This window comes from Ceratotherium simum, chromosome 7, assembly GCF_057802395.1.
Source record: "Ceratotherium simum simum isolate JZ-2026a chromosome 7, ASM5780239v1, whole genome shotgun sequence".
Classification (NCBI taxonomy): domain Eukaryota; kingdom Metazoa; phylum Chordata; class Mammalia; order Perissodactyla; family Rhinocerotidae; genus Ceratotherium; species Ceratotherium simum.
Window position 1 is genome coordinate 75757338 of NC_141906.1, and position 16806 is coordinate 75774143.

The 16806-nt window shown below is 36.9% G+C and overlaps 1 pseudogene; it reads left to right on the plus strand.

The window, feature by feature from the left end:
- The first annotated feature begins 7336 nt into the window (after positions 1-7336).
- On the plus strand, positions 7337-8266 carry LOC101395445 (olfactory receptor 8A1-like; annotated as a pseudogene).
- Positions 8267-16806: the final 8540 nt, after the last annotated feature.

Here is a 16806-nt window from a genome sequence, read left to right on the forward strand (position 1 = left end):
GAGAGTGCCTTTTTCCCCACGTCCTAGCTAACAATGGATCTTATCATTCAAAAACTTCTCAACCCAATTTGATTCTGAAAATGGCATCTCATTATTTAATTCACTTTCTTTGATTACTAGTGATGTTGGACATTGGACATTTTTGTTTGTTGGCCATTTCTATTTTTCCATTTTAAATCATCTTTACTGACTTAAATACAATAAATTATTAGATACAACTATTTTACATAAGCAATTTGCATTATAACAAGAAGCCCCCTATGCACCTTTGCAGTCTCCCCTCTATCCTTCAGTCAAGGCAAACACTAACTTGCTTTCTATCACTATTGATTAGTTTTGCCTGATGTAGTAGAGTGTCACATAAATAGAATCCTACAGAATGTATTATTTTGTGTCTGATGTCTTTTGCCCAGCACAATGCTTTTGAGATTCATTCATATTGTTGTATCAGTAATACATTCCTTTTTATTAATTAGTAGCAATCCATTGTATGAATGTTTCCACAAATTTATTTATCCGTTCACTTGTTGATGAATAGTTTATTGTTTCCAGTTTGGACTATTATGAATAAAGCAGATATAAGCATTCATATACAGAACTCTTTGTGAACATGTTTTCATTTACCTTGGATACATATCTAAGAGTGGAATTGTTTGGTCATAGGCAAGTTTAACTTTATGAGAAACTGCTGAATGATTTTACAATGAGATTGTTTAATTTTACATTTCCAACAGCAATGTATGAAAGGTCCACTTGCTCTGTATTCTCAACAAAACTTGATATTATCAGGTTCTTTTTTTATTTTAACACCTCTAGTGGCTACATAGTGTTATGTTAGTACAATTTCAATTTGCATTTACCTGATGCCTAATATCTTGAGCAAATTTTGATATATTTCTTGACTGTTTGCAATTCTTCTCTTATGAAGTGTCTATCCAAATTTCTGGTTCAATTTTAATTTGATTATCTTTTTTTTTTTTTTTGGTGAGGAAGATTGGCCCTGAGCTAACATCTGTTGCCCATCTTCCTCTTTTTGCTTGAAGAAGATTGTCCCTGAGCTAACATCTGTGCCAATCTTTTGCTATGTTGTATGTGGGACACTGCCACAGCATGGCTTGATGAGTGATGTGTAGGCCAGCGCTCAGGATCTGAACCTGTGAACCCCAGGCCACTGAAGCGGAGTGCACAAACTTAACCACTATGTCACCAGGCCAGCCCCTGGTTGTCTTTTTGATTAGTGAGTTGCAAGAGTTCTTTACATGTTCCAAATATAAGTCCTTTGATGTTGAATATCTTCTCCCAGTCTGTGTCCTCCCTTTTCATCTTTCTAATAGTCTATTTCAAACAGTAGAAGTTTTTAAGTCCAATTGTCATTTTTTGTCTTTTAGGATGAATGCTTTTGTGCCTAGTCTAAAATCTCTTAGTCTATACCAACATCATGAAAATTTTCTATTTTTTTCTAGAAGTTTTGATGTTTTTGCTTTTGCTCTTGGATATATTATCTATTTTAAGCTAATTTTTTAAACTTTTTATAATGGAAAATTTTAAACATACACAATGTAAAAAGAATAGCTTACTAAATGCTCATGAACCCAAAACCTAGCTCAATAATTATCAACATTTTGCACTTCTTATATCATCTATATCTCTCCCCTTCAAGTATAAAATGTTTTAGCCATTGTGTCTTCAAATAGTTTTTCTCTCTCCTCTCTTCTTTCTGGGACTTTAATTACACAGTCATTAGGCCACTTGATATTCTTCCACCAATTATTGAGTTTGTTCATTTTTTCCTATGTGCTTTAGTTTTAAGAATTTCTATTGCTCTGTCATTGATCTGTTCTTCTTCAGTGTCTAATCTGCTATTAAGCCCATTCAATACATTTTCATTTCATACTTTTCATCTCTAAAAGTACTATTTTATTCTTTTTTAGGTCTTTCATTTTTATTTTCATTGTGTTCACATCTTCATTTAAATCCTTGCATAAATTTGTAATAGCTGTTTTAAAACTCTTGTCACTTAATTTCATCTGATCTGTTATTTCTATTTTTTTCTGCTGCTTTTCCTACACATTTTCCTACTTATCTGAATGTCTAGTAATTTTTGATAGGATACTGGGCATTGTTCACTCTCTTAATTGTTTTCTTTGTTTCTTTAAAGTGTGTTAAAGTTTGTTTTGGCAGCCTGTTAAGCTACTTGTAGACTGGCTTGATATTTTTGAGGCTTAATTTAAGCTTTGTTAGTACATAACAAGTATAGCTTCTGTTCTAAAACGAATTTAATCCTAATGTTAACATTAACCTTCTGGGCTCTCTTTGGAATGCCATAAGTGTTCAAGAAGATTTCCTTACTGGCTGGTTATAACACAAACATCTCACAGTCCTGTGTAAGCTCTGATAATTATTTAGCTTAAAGTTTCCAGGGATTTATTCTTTGCCCAGCTTCATAGAGATTTATCTTAGCAATGCATAACCTAGTTCTCAAAGACACATGGAGACTCCTATGAAGATTTCTGGAATTATTTCCCTGTGTGGCTTCAATATACTTCTCTACATGTTCCAGATACTTCAGCATCCCAAAACTCTGGTCTACTTCTTCTAAGCTCACCAAATATGCAGTGCGTTCTTTGCATATGCCTTCTTTGGACCATGATCTAGAAACTGTCTCGAGACAAATGTCAGGGCTCACTCCACTTCTTCTTTTTCTGTCTTAGATCATAATTCAGCAACACCTGTTGTCTAATGTCTAAAAAAAATTGTTTTTATATATTTTGTCCAATTTTTCAATTGCTTATGGTGGATGACTTATGGGGGGAGGGGGACATATTCAGCCCATAGCACATGCCCACAAATAAATGAATACTAATACTTTATTTCAAAATGAGATAAAACAATTTTGAAAATGATACAAGGTATGAAATAACAACAAAACTCTGAATTAAAAGAACTCATAAATTAGGCAATAGAACACTGGCAATTATTAGAAATGAAATAAAATTAATTTAGAAAATTAAGACTGAATTAGAAGTAACAGAAGAGCAAATAAAACACAACAGATAATACCTTAGGAGAAATAGAAGGTGAAAAAGAGAGAAAAAAAAAATAAATGAAGAGAATTAATGGGAAAGTAATAAATGTAGATACAAGGCAAAGAAGATCTAATCTACATAAAATTGGAGCTCCAAAGCAGAAAACCAAAGCAAGGGACAGAACAAATACTAAAAATAATAATTCAAGGAACTTTTCTGAGTGTTAAAAAAAAAAGATTTGGGGCCAGCCTGGTGGCATAGTGGTTGGGTTCACATGCTCCACTTCTGCAGCCTGGGGTTAACCAGTTAGGGTCCTGGGTGTGGACCCACACACCACTCATCAAGCCACCCTGTGGCAGCTTCCCACATACAAAATAGAGGAAGAATGGCACAGATGTTAGCTCAGGGACAATCTTCCCCAAGCAAAAAGAGGAAGATTGGCAATGGATCTTAGCTCAGGGCCAATCTCCCTCACCAATAAATACATACATACATAGATACATACATACATAACTTGAAGTGACCTATTGAAAAGTAACATCACACCTAGGAAAATTGCCCAAGAATAAATATCAAAACATATCCTAGTAAAATTATTGGTCTTTTTTAATAAAAAAGAGGCCCTTTAAGAACATGTAGTCCAAATTATCCAGTTCTTTTTGAAAAGAACTAACCCGGAAGCAATGAGCCTCTGTAGCACCTGATTTTTGGCCTTGAAACATCATTTCACCACTAAAAGATACCAAGTTTCTTAGAGAAATGGTTGATTCCTGGTCTGAAGAATGAAATAAATGGGATGAGATGAGAATATCTTATCCTATCAGATAGCAATTAGTATTAGAGACTAATAGCACTGTGTCAAAAAACTCAAGAGATAAACTGAGGAGAATTCCACAGACCAAAGAGAAAATTTTGAGCATTAAAACAATAATAATTGCAATGGACTGAAACACATAAAATATATATAAATTGTTGAGAGTATAAAGATACTAAAGAAAAATAATTGGTCACCTTTGGAGAATAATAAGAAACCAAATCATTATTTTGAAAATTCGAAAATGGAGGGTAGTGACGTCAGCATCAAGGCGGAGTGAGTTACTCCATTTGTCTCTCACCTCTAAGTTCCAATCAGTAGGACATCTATAGACCAACAAAGGACTCTCTGCACAGCACACCAGTACATCTAGGAGATCCACACATCTGTACACCTGAAGGTGGGTGGACGGGACCTAGTGGAGGCAGTGGAAGCAGAGCAGCAGCAGCAGCAGCCCCCTAGCCAGGATGCTCCAGGAACTGTAGCAGTGCCCATGAGCCAGCCCCTCCTCCTCCCCTAGTGGGTGCCCAAAAAAAGAAATACCATGTATCCAAATTGGAAAGGAAGACATAAACCTGTCACTATTCACAGATGACATGATTTTATATGTAGAAAACCCTAAAGAATCCGCCCAAAAAACTATTAGAAATAACAAATACGGTGAAGTTGCAGAGTACAAAAACAACCTACACAAATCAGTTATGTTTCTATACACTAACAACAAACTAGCAGAAAGAGAAATCAAGAATACAATTCATTTACAATTGAAATGTTATAATTGAAACTTTACAATTGAAGAATAAAATACCTAGGAATAAATTAAACCAAAGAGGTGAAAGACCTGTACTGAAAAATAAAAGATATTGTTGAAAGAAATCAAAGGAAACACAAAGAAATGGAATGATATTCCATGCTCATGAGTTGGAAGAATTAACATAGTTAAAATGTCCATAGTACCTAAAGCAATCTACAGATTCAATGCAATCTCTATCAGAATCCCAATGACATTTTTCACAGAAATGGAACAAGGAATCCTAAAATTTATATGGAACAACAATAGATCCCAACTAGCCAAAGCAATCCTGAGAAATAAGAACGAAGCTGGAGGTAGCACACTCCCTGATTTCAGAATATACTATAAAGCTATAGTAGCCAAAACAGTACGGTACTGGGAGACAGACAGACACACAGATCAATGGAACAAAATTGAGAGCTTGAAATAAACCCACACACTCATGGACAGCAAATTTTTGACACAGGAGCCAAGAACATACAATGAAGAAAGCAAAGTCTCTTCAACAAATGGTGGTCAGAAACCTGGACAGCTACACACAAAGGAATGAAAGCAGACCACTATCTTACACTATAGACAAAAATTAACTCAAAATGGATTAAAGACTTGAATGTAAGACCTGAAACCATAAAACATCTAGAAGAAAATATAGGCAGTACATTCTTCAATATGGGTCTTAGCAGTATCTTTTTGAATACCATGTCTCACTAGGGAAAGGAAACAAAAGAAAAAATAAACAAATGGGACTACATCAAACTAAAAGCTTCTGAACAGCAAGGGAAACCATCAACAAAATGAAAAGACAACCTAACAATTGGGAGAAGATATTTGCAAATCATATATCTGATAAGGGGTTAATATCCAAAATACATAAAGAACTCATACAACTACAAAAAAAAAAACAAAAAACCCAATCAATAAATGGGCAAAGGATCTGAACAGACATTTTTCCAAAGAAGATATACAGATGGCCAATAGGCACATGAAAACATATTCAACATCATTAATCATTAGGGAAATGCAAATCAAAACCACGAGATATCACCTCATACCTATCAAAATGGCTATTATTAAAAAGACAAGAAAGAAAAAGTATTGGAGAGGATATGGAGAAAAGGGAACCCTCATACACTGCTGGTGGGATTGTAAATTGGTGCAGCCACTATGGAAAACAGTTTGGAGATTCCCCAAAAAGTTAAAAATAGAACTACCATGTGATCCAGCTACTCCACTTCTGGGTATTTATGCAGAGAACATGAAAACACTAATTCAGAAAGAGATTTGCACCCCTATGTTCATTGCAGCATTATTCACCATAGCCAAGACTTGGAAACAACCTCAGTGCCCATCAATGGATGAATGGATAAAGAAGATGTGGTATATATATACAATGGAATACTACTCAGCCATAAAAAAAGATGAAACCTTGTCATTTATGACAACATGAATGGACATTGAGGACATTATGCTAAGCAAAATAAGTCACTGGTAAGACAAATACCATGTAATTTCACTCAAAGATGGGAGATAAACAAACACATAGATATAGAGAACAGATTGGTGGTTACCAAAGGGAAAGAGGAGTGGGAGGAGGGCAAAAAAGGTAAAGGAGCACATGTGTCTGGTGATGGATGGCAACTAGACTTTTGTTGGTGAACATGATGTAGTCTAAGCAGAAGTAAAAGAAATTATGTACACTTAATCTATATAATGTTATAAACCAATGTTACCTCAATTAAAAAATAAATAAATTTTTTAAAATTATGCTAATTAGAAAGGAAAGAAAGGAAGAAGGAAGGAAGGAAGGAAGAAAGAAAGAAAACTAACTGAAATCAGAAAAGAAAAGAAAATTAGAAATGAAGGTGATGTAAGTGTTTTTATCTGAAATGTGGTGGTGGGGACACAACCTATGCATGTGAAAAAATTGCATTGAACTAAATGTACACACACACACAAATGACTGTAAGTAAAACTGGGGAAGTCTGAATAAGATCAGTGGATTGTATATGGCAGTATGCAAGATCCTGGGTGTGATATTGTACTATAATTTGGCAGCATGTTACCAGTTGGGGAAACTGCATAAAAAGTACACAGAATCTCTCTACATTATTTCTTACAACTGCAGGTGAATCTACAATTATCTCAAAATAAAAAGTTTAATTTAAAAATCTTCATTAACAATATTTTCATAGATAATATATTACTGAATGTATTCTTGACAAGTACATTATCTTATGAACATATTTCCTTCATGAATGAGAATATATGAGTGAAGAGTTCTTATCAGTCTACCTTGATATGTCCCTCAACCTCCTGCCAGTCTACACTCTCAGTCTACAGCAAATGGGTGACAAATTTAACATTCCTTTTAAATTAAAATTCCTTTCCTGAAATTATACAGTTAGATTTAGTAAAATATTTGAATTTGTTTTAAAAACCTCTTAATATAAACATTTAAAGCCCTGTTGACTATGCCTAATAGTGAGTAACTAAGGATGAGTAACAACAATAACAGTAGTAACAGATGACGATGTTGATGGCAATGACTAAGGTTGTTGTGCTTGTGGTGGTGATGATTATGATGATGGTACGGTTGTTGGTCATAAAATATTTGAGTGCTGGCGTCAGACTCTAAGTTTCCTAAGCTGCACGATGACCCAGCAGTCCAAGATGCAGCCTTTCACGGGGTTCTTCTCTCCCACCCACACAGGGCTCCCAACAAGAGGACAATGGCTGCAGAAAATCACTCCACAGTGACAGAGTTCATTCTCAGAGGATTGACAAATTGGCCAGAGTTCCAGCTCCCACTCTTCCTCCTCTTTCTTGGGATCTACTCAATCACCATGATAGGGAACCTGGGCGTGTTCACACTGATGTGTCTGAATGCTCCTATTCACACCTCAAGTACTACTTCCTCAGCAATCTGTCACTCGTGGATCTCTGCTACTCCTCTGTCATTACCCCTAAAATGCTGGTGAACTTTGTGTCAGAGAAGAACATTATCTCCCATGCAGGGTGCATGTCACAGCTCTACTTCTTCCTTGTGTTTGTCATTGCTGAGGGGTACATGCTGTTGGCAATGGCCTATGCATCAAGTCAGCTCCCTGCTGGTGGCTGTGGTCTATACTATGGGGCTCAACAATAAAGACTGGCCTTATGTTAAAACTGTCCTATTCTGAGCAACTCATCAGTCATTACCTCTGTGACATTCTCCCACTCATAAAACTCTCCTGCTCTAGCACCTATGATATTAAGATGACAGCTTTCTTTGTGGGTGGATTTAACATCATAGTCACCAGCTTAACAGACTTTGTTTCCTACACCTTCGTCCTCTCCAGCATCCTCCATATCCACTCCACAGCAGAAAAGTCCAAAGCCTTCAGCACCTGCAGCTCCCACCTCGCAGCTGTGGGATTATTTTATGGATCTGCTTTGTTCATGTACTTAAAACCCTGCACGGCCAATTCCCTGACCCAGGAGAACGTGGCTTCCATGTTCTGCAGCACAATGATCTCCGTGCTGAACCTCCTAATCTGCAGCTTGAGCAATAAGGAGGTAAAGGCTGTCATGCAGAGAACACTGAGGAGAAAACTTTTTGGATGTAAATGTCATTATTCTTTCTCAGGTTGAATATTGGGATATAATATAGGGGAGAAGCCCTCTAAAAATTCACACTCATAGGAATGGAAAACAACCACTTCTCAACATGACTGATTGGGTACATTTACTCATTTTTCCCTCTTCCCTTTCTGCCTCTCACATCCTTCATGTCTTACTCTGCTTAAACTTTGCTGGTTTCAACTTCATGTTTTCTTCCTTTTGTGATCAGTGGTTTGTTTCTTTGTTTATTCTTGGCCCTCTGGTAAACATGTATCTATCTCGATTGCAACATAACATATATGTTGCAATATATTGCATATTGAAACTTTCCACACTGAGTTTAAGAGAGCTGTTCATTGATTTATCATCTTCTATACAGAAAGTATTACCCAAACTAATTGTAATTCACAATTAAGAGTACACAAGACAAATGGAGATGTATTTGAAAGTCAGCAAGAAGCAGCAAATAGACTCTTTATCACCCAGATTTCTCCCTCTATTATACTGTTCTGATTATACTGTTAATATCTACTTATTCCTGCCAAGATTATCAAAATGGTCTCTTCACCAATTACTCCCATCATCGTCACATCATCATCATCACATCTAACATTTATGAATGCTAGGCAATCTTGTAAGTGTTTTCCTTAATTATCTCATTTTCTCAGATGAGAGAACTTTGGTTCATAGAGGTTAGGTAACTTCTCCAGGTCATGGAACTTGTAAATAGTTAACACTTAGATTCAAACCCACAACTCATTATCCCCGCTCTCTTGGCCAACAGTCTCACTAGGCAGCCTATGGAACTTAGCCTAATTATAACCTTCCAATTTCTTTTGTTTTTTTTCTCTCATTCCCCTTTTGAGGAAGATTAGCCCAGAGCTAACATCTGTTGCCACTCTTCCTCCTTTTTTCCTTTTTTTTTCTCCCCAAAGCTCCATAGTTGTATGTCATCGTTGTACATCCTTCTAGTTGCTGTATGTGGAATGCCACCTCAGCATGGCTTGATGAGCAGTGAGTAGGTCCACACCCAGGATCCGAACCAGCAACCCCCGGGCCACCGAAGCAGAGTGGGCAAACTTAACCGCTATGCCACTGGGCCGGCCCCATAACCTTCCAATTTCAAATGCTTCCTGAAAATAACTTCCTGTCCTTCCACTATCTTCTCACAGCTCCCACATAGCCAAGGAATATTAGACATTCCTCTGGTCTTTTCTTCTTAAATAACTGACATTCTGCATCACATGCCCACCTGACTCAATAGGCATGGGACAAAATCTCTTCCACCATTTTTGAAGCAATATCAGAGATTCATGTTCAAGAATTAGCTACCTTGCACTGCAAAAGATTTGTGGACATTCTTTTCATTGTCATTTATAATTATTTTAGGAAAAATGCTGTATCAGTCTTTGACATCTTAATTAATTTAGGTGTAATACTTCAACCGTCATTCAGACACAGGAAAATGACTAACTCTAGGTCTCTCAAGCAAAAGACATTTAATACAGGAAACTAAATGCTCACAGTATTTTTTTTCTTTTTTTAAATAGACTTTATATTTTAGAGCAGTATTAGGTTCACAGCAAAATTGTGCAATAGGTACAGAGATTTCCCAGATACCTCGTGCCTTCCCACGTGCATAGTCTCCCCTATTATCAACACCCGCCATCAGAGTGGTACATTTATTACAATTGATGAACTTACAGTAACACATCATTATCATCCAAAGTTCATAATTTTCAATAGGGGTCACTCTTGATATTGTATAGTCAATGGATGTGGACAAATGTGTAATGACATGTATCCATTATATTTATGACCATTATAGTGTTATACAGAACAGTTTCATTGCCCTAAAAATACTCTATGCTCCACTTATCCATCCCTCTCTCCCCCAAAACACCTGGCAACCACTTATCTCTCTCTTGTCTCCATAGTTTTACCTTTTTCAGACTGTCATAGAGTTGGAATCATATATGTAGACTTTTCAGATTGTCTTCTTTCACTTAGTAATATGCATTTAAGATTCCTCCACGTCCTTTTATGGCTTTATAGCTCATTTTTTTTAGTGCTGAATAATATTCCATTGTCTGGAAGTAGCACAATTTATTTATCCATTCACCGACTGAAGGACATCTTGGTTGCTTCCACATTTTGGCAACTATGAATACAGCTACTATGAACATCCATGTGCATATTATTGAAGGTACATCCAGAGTTTGTATATTTTGTATAATAGTCCTGTATCAGATATGTCTTTTGCAAATATTTTCTTATAAACTGTGGTCTGTCTTTTCATTCTCTTGACAGTGTTTTTCTACAGACTAGAAATTTTTAATTTTAATGAAGTCCATGTTATTGATTCTCTCCTTCATGGATTGTGCTTTTGGTGTTGTGCCTAAAAAGTCATTGCCATACCCAAGGTCGTCTAGATTTTTTTCCTCCATTATCTTCTAGGAGTTTTATAGTTCTGCATTTTACATGTAGGTTTGTGATCCACTTTGAGTTAATTTTTGTTCACAGTGTAAGCTCTGTGTCTAATTCATTTTTTTGTATGTTGACACCCAGCACCATTTTTGGTAAAGACTATCTTAATTGTTTTTTGTCACTTTGTCAAAGACCAGTTGACTATATTTATGTAGCTCTATTTCTTGATTCTCTATTCTAGTCCATGGATTGATTTGTCTTTCTTTCACAAATACCATAATGTCTTGATTACTGTAGCTTTATAGTAAGTCATGATATTGGGTAGTTTCAGTTTTCCAACTTCCAATTCAGTTCTATTTCTTCAATATGTATTGGCTATTCTGAGTCTTTTGCCTCTCTATATGAACTTTAGAATCAGTTTGTCACTAGCCACAAAATAACCAAATGGGATTTTGATTGGAATTGCATTGAATCTATAGATCAAGGTCAGAAGAACTAACATCTTGACAATATCGAGTCTTCCTGTCCACGAACTGGAATATCTTTCCATTTATTTAGCTCTTCTATGACTTATTTCATCAGAATTTTGTAGTTTTCCTCATATAAATCTTATACATATTTTTGTTATATTTGTACCTAAGTATTTCATTTTGGGGGGTGCTAATGCAAATTACAACACGTTTTTAATTTCAAATTCCACTTGGTCTTTGCTGATATATAGAAAAGTGATTGACTTTTGGATATAACTTGTATTCTTCAATCTTGCTTATTAATTCCAGTTTTTTGTTGATTCCTTCAGATTTTCTGCATAGGCAACTATGTCATCTGTGAATAAAGACAGTTTTATTTCTTCCTTCCAAATGAGTATAATTTTTATTTCCTTTTCTTGTCTTACTGCATTAGCTAGGACTAATTAAAAAGCATTCATGAGAGGGACATCCTTGCCTTGTTCCTGATCTTGGTGGGAAAGCTTCCAGTTTCTCACCATTAAGTATGATGTTAGCTATAGGTTTTGTGTAGATGTTCTTTTTCAAATAGAGGAAGTTCCTCTCTATTTTTAGTTTACTGAGATTTTATATCATGTATGAATGTTGGATTTTATCAAATGCTTTTTCTGCATCTATTAGTGTGCTCGTGTGATTTTTCTTCTTTAGCTTGCTTATGTGATACATTACATTAATTAACTTTTTTGTGTGTGTGAGGAAGATCGGCCCTGAGCTAACATCCATGCTAATCCTCCTCTTTTTGCCGAGGAAGACTGGCTCTGAGCTAACATCTATTGCCAATCCTCCTCCTTTTTTCTCGCCAAAGCCCCAGTAGATAGTTGTATGTCATAGTTGCACATCCTTCTAGTTGCTGTATGTGGGATGCGGCCTCAGCATGGCCGGAGAAGTGGTGCATCGGTGCGCGCCCGGGATCCAAACCCCGGCCGCCAGTAGCAGATCGCGCGCACTTAACCACTAAGCCACGGGGCCGGCCCCATTAATTAACTTTTGAATGTTGAACCAGCCTTGCATAACTGGGATAAATCTCACTGGTCATGGTTTAGAATTCTTTTTATATATTGTTTCTATATTTGCTAATTCTATTTGCTAGGTTTTTGGTTTTATTGCTAATATTTTGTTAATTACTTCTGCATCTATGTCCATGAAAGATATTGGTCTGTAGTTTTTTTTTTCTTCTACTGTCTTTGCTTTTAGTATTAGGCTAATGATGGCCTCGGAGAATGATCTAGGAAGTAATCCTTATGCCTCAATATTCTAAGAGAAATTATAGAGAATGGGTATAATTTCTTCCTTAAATATTTGGTAGAATTCACCATTGAACCCATATTAGCCTGGACAGGATGGCTAGAGTTGGCTGGAGTTGGGTATTTCCTTTTCTCCACTTAGAAGGCTAGAGCCAATTGGACCTTTCCCGTGTGAGGCCTGCCAGGAAAAGCCCTCATAATTTCCTATTTTCAGCCATGAAAGATCATACATAGATTTTGGCCTAGAGCAAGACTCCTCAGCTTTCAGGGCCTGTACAAGCCTCTCCTCTGGGTCCATCCTTCCAACAGCACACCAACACTGTTGGTTTGTTTAATCAAAGGAATGGTCATGCAGAAGTTGTATGCAAGGGATGTGGATGGCAATTGGACATGTGGCCTGGAGATGTTTATACCTGTGCGTGTGTAGCCCCCTCGAATGTAAGGGGAGTGGGAGTGAGAAGTAGAGGGAGTAAGGAGTAGAGGGAAACAGGGTGGCTCTCCCTGTGCTATCACTTTTTGGCATGGAACTTTAAAGATTCTCAAGATTCTAAATTTGAAACTGGCCTTCCAGAATTGTGAAAGTAGTTTGTCAAGGTAAGAGGAAGGAACATATTTTATATAACACTTTATTAGCTATACTTTTTATTTACTTTTTATTGTGATAAAAAACATAACATAAAATTTACCATCTTAACTGTTTTTAAGTATAGTTCAGGAGCGCTAAGTATATTCACATTGTTGTGAAACAGATCTTTGGAACCTTTTCATCTTGCAAGTCTGAAATTGTGTATATCCGTTAAACAACAATTACCCTTTTGTTCCTCCCTGCAGCCCTTGGTAACCACCATTCTGCTTTCTGTTTCTATGAATTTGACTATTTAGATACCTTATATAAGTGGAATCATACAGTATTTGTCTTTTTTTGTGACTGGCTTATTTCACTTAGCATAATGTCCTTGAGATCCATCCATATTGTAACATGTGACAAGACTTCCTTACTTTTTAAGGATGAATAATATTCTGCTGTATGTATATACCACATTTTGTTCATTCATTCATTCTCAATGGACAATGGGTTGCTTCCACCTCTTGGCTATTATGAATAGTGCTGGGATGAACGTGGGCTGCAAACATGTCTTTGAGGTCCTGCTTTAAATTCTTTTAGGTATATTGCAGAAGTATGATGCTGGGTCATATGGTAGTTCAATTTCTAATTTTTTAAGGAACCTCCATATGGTTTTCCTTAGAGTTGCACCATTTTACAAACCCAAAATGCACAAGTGTTCCAATTATTCCTATCCTCACGAACACTTGTTTCCTGTATATTTTTTTTTTACTATTGACCCAAATGGGTATGAGGTGATATCTCATTGTGGGTTTGACTTGTGTTTTCTGATGATTAATGATATTGAGCATCTTACATTTGCTTGTTGGCCATTTATATATCATCTTTGGAGAAATGTCTGTTCAAGTCTCTCTTAGTCCTATTGAGCTGCTATAACAAAATACATGGATTAAGTGTTTTATAAAAAACAGAAATTTATTCCTCACAGTTCTGGAAGCCTCCAGAAGCCCAAGATCAAGGCACTAGCAGATGCAGTGTTTAGTGAGAGCCGGCTTCCTGGTTCACAGATAACCGTCTTCGTGCTATAACCTCACATGGTAGAAGGGGAAGAGAGCTCTCTGGGGTCTCTTTTATAAGGGCACCAATCCCCTTTATGAGAGCTCTGCCCCCATGATCTAATCACCTCCCAAGGGCCCAACCCCGAATACCATGACAATGGGGATTAGATTTCAACATATGAATTCTGGGAGAATATACACATTTTATCTATAGCAAAGTCCTTTGCCCATTTTTTAATTGGGTTATTAGTTTTTTTGTTATTGAATTGTAGGAGTTATTTATATATTCTGGATTTTAACTTATCAGATATATGATTTGTAAATATTTTCTCCTATTCTGTAGGTTTCTTTTTTGCTCTATTGATTGTGTCCTTTGATTCACAACAGTTTTCAAGTTTGATGTAGTCCCATTTCTCTGTTTTTGCTTTTGTTGCGTCTTTACTTCCACATCCAGAGATATTGATTGCATCACTTAGGTGAAGTGCATAACAATGCCTGTCACATAAATAGGTTCTGGATAATGGTCACATCTCTTCCCTTTTCACTTCCCTTTTTTTCTCTCTTTCTCTACTTATATCTGTTGTTTTAGACTATAACTCAGCAAGTCCACAACCCCTATTAAAGAGAACATGAGCCCTGTGGGAACTGGATTTCTGATTCTCTTCCCTGTCTGTGCTGTTTGCTTACCACACTTCCCAAGGATGGTTCATCATCTTCCCACTGCCTCTTTCTTCAACCACAGATGGGGAGAAGTGTTGCTTCTCTTCTTTCTCTTTCTGGAAGATGACGATGGAATGTCAGAGGCTCTCCGTCAAGATCCACTCCCTTCCTGCAATGTCATGCCCCACCCATCCTCTGTTTCAGAAATCCAGGCAGAAAACCTTCTAAAAATGCCAGCTATTCTAGAAAAGAGTCATCAAATTACAGGCATACTAGTGCCAAAATGCAAAGGCAACAGAGACATTTCACTGTTGGTCAGCCTGGGAGTCCAGGGGAGCCTTTGAGAGGAAGGAGCTGCCAAACCAGAAGAGTAAGTCAGAACATTTGCTGACCTAGGGCAAACAGCAAATTGCTGGCCCCTGTCATGCTCTGTACTATTATGGCCCAACAGGTTCCAACCCAGAAAGCAGAGACATGTGAGGAAGACAGATAAAGAAAATCAGGACATTGGATAAACAGATAAAGAAGTGTCATATAGAGACTCCAAGATGGCTGCTCTGCAAGCTCCTCCCACTCCTCTGTTCTAGTTCAGGAATGCCTCAATGCTGTATTCCTGTCACAGCATCTGTTTCTCCAGCATCTGTGCCCAGCAGGATGCCTACATAGATAACTCCCATAGGAATTCCTTGCCCATTGCAATCAGAATGAGTCTGACTAATAAAAACATGGTACCTCTCTGGCTTCTTACATTACAGCACACACAGGCCACTTCACTGAGCAAAGTGAGATGGAAACAGCCACATAACATTCTATTTTCTGAATATTTTTTCTTTGTTTTTTTAAATACAATCATCCGACAAATGGCTGGTGATCGTAGGTTGTCCTCATGTATTTAAGAGACAGTCAGTAACAAGTTGACTAAACATTCATTGTAATCAGGCTGGACTTGTCAACTAGTGGACTTTGCTTTTGGAGAATGTTGATCTATGTGGGCCACTTTATAAGGGGCCTTCCATCTAACAGTATCTGTAGTTCTTTTTTCTTTGACAAATTTGTTTCACCAGAGAAGTGCCCTACAATTTTCTAATTTCAGGGGTCAAGGAGGATGATAACACTGGCTACAAATATTCTTAGAACCCAGCAGGTGAAAGAACCTGCAGATCTCATCATTTAGTACTCAGTCCTACACTTTATCCCCCTCTTTTCAGTAAAGAGCCACCCCCCTCATTCTGAAGGGCTTGTTAGCTCCACTCCGTATCTCTCTGATTCAAACACTCTAAAAGTCATCCTTATTTTTTGTGACAGGTGGATTAGGGAAAGAGGAATTGCAAAACCTACTTATGTAAATGGAATGAGGAAGAGCACTAATTAACATTGACAGAAAATTTTCTGTCATATTTGCTGTAATTTTCTCTGAGCCTCGGTTATCTCAACTGTCGATAATATTACCCATCTCAGCCTTGAAGTTCTGAGAAACTCATGAAATGGGTTCTTTTTTGTCCTTCTGATGGGTAAATCCAAATAATATTATCATGGAAAATGATATTTTTTTTATATAATCAGAGGGGAAAATGAAAAAGAGAAATAACAGAGTGTCTGGCTCTATGCTACACGATTGCTATGAATTATGCAATTTATAGTCATAACAACCATATGAGGTAGATATTATTTGCATTGTACAAATAAGTAGATAGCGGTTACAAAAGATGAAAATACTTAGATCAAGCTTGCACATTAGTAACAGGCAAAAAAGAGATAAAAACATATATTTAGATTGACTCAAAAATTCATGTTCTCTTTAATGCTTACCTTATAACAATGACTGGAAATTTTTGGCCACTAATCTAGGAGGGCTCCAGGTTTAAAATGAAAACTTGACTCTCAGAGAAATGCAAATCTTGCAGCAGCATCTTACAGTGAAAACTACATAGCCTTTGTGGCCAGGCTGACTTTAACCCAAACTCTGATGCCTACATTTACTGCAAAACCAAGGAGATGGCCTACTGGATTCTTCTGCAGAGTGAAAGTGTTGCCACTGCCAATCACAAAAGAGATGAGTGGATCCTCATAAAGGACATCAGCCTTGTAAGAAGAGGTGCCTAGATAGAAAAAA